Source organism: Nannospalax galili, unplaced genomic scaffold, assembly GCF_000622305.1.
Source record: "Nannospalax galili isolate Female #2095 unplaced genomic scaffold, S.galili_v1.0 scaffold682, whole genome shotgun sequence".
Classification (NCBI taxonomy): Eukaryota; Metazoa; Chordata; class Mammalia; order Rodentia; family Spalacidae; genus Nannospalax; species Nannospalax galili.
In genome coordinates this window covers 1,499,250-1,505,930 of record NW_008348076.1, presented here as the reverse complement: position 1 = coordinate 1,505,930, position 6,681 = coordinate 1,499,250, and positions in this window count along the sequence as shown.

Below are 6,681 nucleotides of genomic sequence, written 5' to 3'. Positions count from 1 at the left end.
CAGTCAGAAGTTTATCCCTATCTTTGATTTCTTTGTGTGTTCTTTAAATTCACTGAATTATTTTATCATGTTTATCACTGTTCTTTGAGTTTCATGTCCTGCATTATCTCTAGGGGGTTCTCATTGTACTCCTCTAGAGGACTATTGGTATTTGGTGGGGATATGTATTTTTGTTTTTCATGTTATTTATTTTTTCTCTGTGATTTTGACATGTGAATTTCTTTTGTAGTTTCTGATTCTTGTGTGAGACTCAGGCCTTCAAGTTTAGGTCTGCTTCTTTTTGTGAACTTTATGTGTCTTTGTGGTTTACTTTTTGGGCATGAAAAGCTGGTTCCTCTAAGCTTCCGGTTCTCTCTTTTGATTTTATATTGGAGCGGCCGGATTGCTTTTGTCTTCAGTAGTTCCCACAGAGGCCCAATTCAGAAGAGGGTCAGATGTTTTCAGGCTTTCTCCTAAGGTCTGGATCCCTCCAGGAACGATTTTAGCCTCAGGAATTTGGGGGTTGGACTGGCCTAGGAGCCTGGCCAGGAAAGATGCTGGTCTAGGTCAGCTGGTGGCCATGCCACCCAGAGATGCAAAGGCAGATCAGGTGGGAAGAGGCCCCAAGGACTCCTGGGGACTGCACTGAGGAGCTGGGTTGGTCTGGATGCAAAGGATCAGGAAGAGGAAAGGTCCCAGAAAGAGGCTGTGTCCCAGAAAGAGGCTGGTGGGTGGTGCAGGCCCAGACAAGCAGAGGGAAGTAAGGGCGGGGCCAGGCCCAGAAGCAGTGCTCCTGGGGCCCAGAGAAGGCACTAAGTTCATCTGGATGAAAAGGATCAGGAAGCAGTATTGGTTCCCCAGGTGTCTGGGGCCCCAAGACAAGGAATGGGGCAGGCCCCAAACTCGGAGGAGAGAACGGCAGGGGAGATGGGAGGGTGAAGGAGGCTAGGGGAGTCAAGGTGCGGAGAGCACAATGGACTTACACTGGAGAGAGGCCTGTGGGTAGGAGAGAGGCCTGAGTGGCCTGAGGCCTGTGTCCTGCAGGCCCAGGGAAGCAGAGGGAGGTGAGTGTATATATGTAAATTTTTAAGCAAAGATAGTTGCAACTGACTTTTTCCAAAGTGTGTTATGCATATTTTAATGAAAGATGACATTTGCACAAAAAATTCTCAAACACATTAAATAATAAGCTGAAGTAAAAATAAACAAACAAATAAATTAATTAATTAAATAAATAAAATTAATGAATAAATAAATTTTGTGCCTATTACTATCCCTCTGCATTTCCAGTTGTCCAGTGGCAGGTAAGCATCAGATCTCGGGCTTGGAGGCAGGTGGTGCCTTTACCAGCTGAGCCATCGCTCCAGCCTTGTTTTTGTTTTAATTTATTGGGTGTGAATATGAGTGAATCCACATACCTGCTCTGGAGCATATGTGGCAGTCAGAGGACAACTTTGGAATGGTTAACTCCTTTCTGCCATTGGGATGTGTACTCCAGGCTAGCTGGCCAGGGAGCAGTTTACTTCCTGTCTCCACTTCCCACCGTTAGGAAGGGTACTGGGATTACAGACATATTCCACCACTGCTGCCTCTTTGTTTTCTTCCTTCCTTCCTTCCTTCCTTCCTTCCTTCCTTCCTCCCTTCCTTCCTTCCTTCCCTCCCTCCTTCCCTCCCTCCCTCCCTCCTTTCCTTCCTACCTTCCTTCCCTCACTCCCTCCTTCCTTCCTTTCCCTCCCTCCCTCCTTTCCTTCCTTCCTTTACCTCCCTCCCTCCCTCCCTCCTTCCCTCCCTCCTTTCCTTCCTTCCTTCCTTCTTCTATGTGGGCTCCAGGGATGAACTTAGGTTGTCTGGTTTGGGTAGCAAGTGCTTTCACCACTGAGCCATTTCTCTGGCCTCCTGCACAAGTTTTTATGTGAGCATATCTTTTCTTTATGCCTTGTGCCTAGTAGTGGAATTGCTGGATCCAATGGTAGCTCCATGTCTAACCTTTGAAGAACCACAGACTCATTTCCAAAGCAACAGCACCATTTTACATTCTTAGCAGAAATGCATGAAGTTTCAGCATTTTTCCATGTCTTTCCTCTGGTAGGTATGAAGTGGGGTCTGTGTGTGTGTGTGTGTGTGTGTGTGTGTGTGCATGTATGGAAGACAGAGTGTCACAAAGTCATCACAGTTTTGTACACACCCTTCTTCATAACCACCATATGGTAAAACCTTGTTTCAAAAAAACAAAACAAAGAACTAGAGTGCCAGATCACTGTGAGCAGTCTTTATTATTCTTCTTCTAAACCAGATACAAGAGACTAGAATAAACCAGGATTCAGTTAGAAATAACTGAAAACATCTTCCACACCCTCCCCACAAAAATGTCAAAATCAGAGTGATGATATATGTCCCTAAACCAGCCAGCTGAGTTCAAGACTCAACTGCCCTTACACTTATTCACCCAGAGATGAAAAAAATTCTATTCCCTGAGGAGTTTCTTTTTGTAAAGAGGAAATTGGCACAGAGGACTCAGCACTGAGGCAGGGAAGTAGATTCAGATGGCTGAGCCTTCCAGCCTAGCATCAGTCCACGTGGCTCACAGAGGGACCAGGGCTGCAGACAGGCGAAGGACTCAAAGTCTTACCTGAGTTGCCAGAAATTGTTATTGAGCAGGGGCTTAATGCCTGGTGCATGTAAAGGCCAATGCTGTGGGACTAAGTTTTTGCAAAAATAAAGAGATTTATTCTGTGACTTATTGATAAAGCGAACAGGAACCACAAAGTTCAAATCTCCTCACAATTGTTTGGTAGTGGAGGGAATTTACCAGAAGGGAGAGGGGAGAAGTTGCAAGCTGACTGGATGACATGCCTCTTCCTGGGTCCAATATATCTTTGAAGGGAGTTATATTCTTTCCAAATGATCTTGAACTTGTGACATCATTGACTGAGTATTGATATTTGAATGCGAAATATCCCTGATAGGCTCATGTGTTTGAACATGGGGCCTAGCTGGTGGTACTGTTTTGGACATGGGGCCTAGCTGGCATGTACAGAACTGGAGGGACGGGGCTAAGATGGTGACAGCTCGGCCTTGTTCTGGCCTGATCTCTCATTTTCCTGGTCAGCTGAGATGTGTGGAGTTGCAGCCGCAGACAGGAGCTATTCTTGCTGTCATGAGCACTGCAGCCCTTTCCCACCATGACACAAGCCAAAATAAAGCCTTTCTCCTCTAAGTTGTTTCTGTCAGATACTTTGTTATGATGAGAAAAGTAACAAATACATGAAGCAACCTGTTTCTTCCTACTCATGTTCATTCTTCAAAAGCTGGTTCCAAACAGTAAATCATTGGCAGACATTCTGGAAGCCTGTCCTGGAAGACAGCTTTAGGAAATTAGTTTGTGGGTATATCCAGGCTTTAACCCACACATGAATTATTCTTCTCATTGCTGTGAAAAAATACCTATCAGAAACAAGGGAGGAATAATTTATTTTGGTTTCCAGTTTTAGAAGTTTCAGACCCCCACCATGAGGGAGACATGCTGTCAATATTGGCAGCAAGCGCCTTTACCCAAGGAGCCATCTCACCCTCCCTGTTTTTTCATCCTTGTCTTATTGCTGTTGTCTGTTTGTTGAACAAAGTCTCACTGTGTAGTCCTGGCTGGCCTAGTAGACCAGGCTGGCCTCAAACTCCCAGAGATCCACCTGCCTCTGCCTCTCAAGTGCTGGGTTAAATATATGCTCCACCATGCCTGGCTGTTTTAGTCTCTTTTTTTTTTAACTTTTTAAAAAATTTTGTTATTTTTATTTTATGTGTATTCGTGTATTGCCTGTATGTAGGTAAGTGTACCCATGTTGTGCAATGCCTGCTGAGGTCAGAAGAGGCTGTCAGATCCCCAGGGACTGGAGTTACAGTTGTTAGCTGCCATGTGGGTGCTGGGATTCAAACCCAGCTCTTCTGCAAGAACAACCAGTGTTCTTAACCACTGAGCCATCTCTCCAGGCCCTAGTCTTTTTTTTTTAATTAAAAAAATAATTTTATTTTGTGTGTATGAGCTTTTGCCTGCATGTATGTAAGTGCACCCATACTCGCAATACCTGTGGAGGCCAGAAGAGGGCATCCGATCCCCTGGAACTGGAGTTAAGGACAGGTTAGTGGCCATGTGGGTGCTGGGAACCAAATCCCAGCCCTCTGCAAGAGCAGCCAAACTGCTAAGCCATCTCTCTAGCTCTGTTTTTGTCTTCTTAACGACAAGTTGGAAGGTTCACGGGTTTTTTTCTAGTTGTTTCTTTATAGGACTTAGATTTGGACATCTATAGCCAGGGTCTTCCCTTTCTGCCTGAATGGCTGGGTAAGCTGCTCTGCCACGTGGGACTTTGTTATCCCCAGAGATGGGTAAAGAAAGGCTTCCTTCCACCTTCCTGGTTTCTTCACCTGGGCTACAAATTAAATGGAAATAAAACAGATTAGCAGGAGAGACCCTGTAGTTAATTATGCTTACATGCACAAGAGTCCCCCAAAACAGGGAAGCTCCCGAGTAGAGAAATAATGTCAACCCTTGGCCTTCTGGGGTGTGGCAGTGACCAAGGCTGTGGGAAGGAGAAGAGCTACTTTATGAATAAAGGTTGTCTTAGTTCTGGTGATTAAAAGGTATCTCTGAGTAACCTTGAGAATGGGTGATTATCTGAGCATGTGTCAAATTCAGGTCTCCTCTCCTGTGATCTCAGTTAATCTTATAGGGTTGATAAGATTCCCAGGAGAGGTAACTGCCCCATTAAGAGATAAGAGGAGCCCGCAGAAAGCCTGTGCCTGCACCCTGTCCCCTAAGTGCCCCAGCTCAGAGAAATCAGCTCACCAAAAAGGTGTATTTGGGGGTGGCATTTCCTAAACCACTTCACCCATCTGTAGAGAGGATGTTACTTCCATTTGGGGATTGCATAAGGATTAAGTGGGATAATGTATGCTTTCAAACATGCTTTGCAGGCATTAAAGCATTACACAAATACTCATCTTGGGCCCAGAGGAAAGAGACAGGGGTGTTCTCTTTAGTGTGGTGCTTTCAGCGAGCAGCTCCTGAGTCATCAGCAGGCCATATGAGAAAGGGGGGAAATCAGTGGCTCTAGGGAGGGGAAAAAGAAAAGCAAACCGTTCCTTCTTTTGGACTGTATTCTCAGCTGGGGCTCCTATTACAAAACACAGACTAACATAGAAAGACGAAAACAACTCAGATGTTTCTGGATTTAAAAAAAAAATTTTAATGGACTGAAGAGATGGCTCAGTTAGTAGAGCACTTACCTTGCAGGCCCAAGGACCTGAGTTCGATCCCCAGAACCCATAACAAAAAAAATTTTTTTTTAAAGCCAGGCATGGTGGTGCAAATTTTTAATCCCAGCACTAGGGGAGACAGAGACAGGTAGAAACAGGGATTCTTGAGGCTCTCTGGCCAGCAAGTTCTAGGCCAGTGAGAGAGAAAAAAAGTAGATGGCACCTGAGGTTGACCACTGCCCTTCACACGCACCCTTACATGTGAACGTGTGTGCGGGCACATGCACACACACACACACACACACACACACACACACTTTTAATATTTAGTTTGAAGCTTTGAACTCCTGGGCTAAAGTTCTGACTTTAGCCTCTGGAATAGCTAGGACTACGAATGCATGCCACTTTTACCTGTATTTCTTGTTCAGCTGGACTTTATTTAGACAACGTCTCAGGAAACATCATTTAATAATACTTGCCTCCCTGCCATCTCCACTCATGGCACTGATCCTCCCTAGAGCCTGCAGTGGGCATGTACCCTTGCCAGAGACACACACTTGTTCTACAACTGCCATGAGGCTGTGCTACTACTAAGTGGCAGAGCCAGATTGTGAAGAGCTCATATCTCTCTGGCCACAAAGTACCCAGCATCTTGTGTACACAGTCAAAAAAAAAAGCTTGGAGATCAACAAACCTGCTCATTTCAAAACTCAGAATTTCCAGCACTCGGGAAGCAGAGGCAGGCAGATCTCTGTGAGTTCAAGGCCAGCCTGGTCTACATAGTGAGTACACACAGTGAGACTGTCTCAAAAAATGAAAAAGAGCAACAATAAAGCAAAACTAAGAATTTCAGTGACTTGTGCAGGTTCATTCCAAATTGGAGCCAATGAGCATTAGGACTTGGTTTCTTGACTCTTCAGTCTGTGTTTCTTTCCCTTGACCTTTGCAGATCATACTCTAAAACGAACATCTGACCCTTCCTTATTTGCCTACAATTTTGGGATGCATTTGAGAACTATGCTATCTATCTACAAACTCCAAGTTCAAAGCCCCTACATTTTACCCTCTGCCTCTCTAGTACAGGGCTACTAATGGGGTGAGATTCCAAGGACACTTCTGTATTAACCAGCCTTGTGGAAAAAGAGACTATGGGAATTCTAAAACGAACATCTGACCCTTCCTTATTTGCCTACAATTTTGGGATGCATTTGAGAACTATGCTATCTATCTACAAACTCCAAGTTCAAAGCCCCTACATTTTACCCTCTGCCTCTCTAGTACAGGGCTACTAATGGGGTGAGATTCCAAGGACACTTCTGTATTAACCAGCCTTGTGGAAAAAGAGACTATGGGAATGTTTCTCTTATAAGACCCATCCTCCACCTGTTTCTCTGTCTGTCTCTCTCCGTGTGTGTGTGTGTGTGTGTGTGTGTGTGTGTGTGTGTGTGTGTTGTG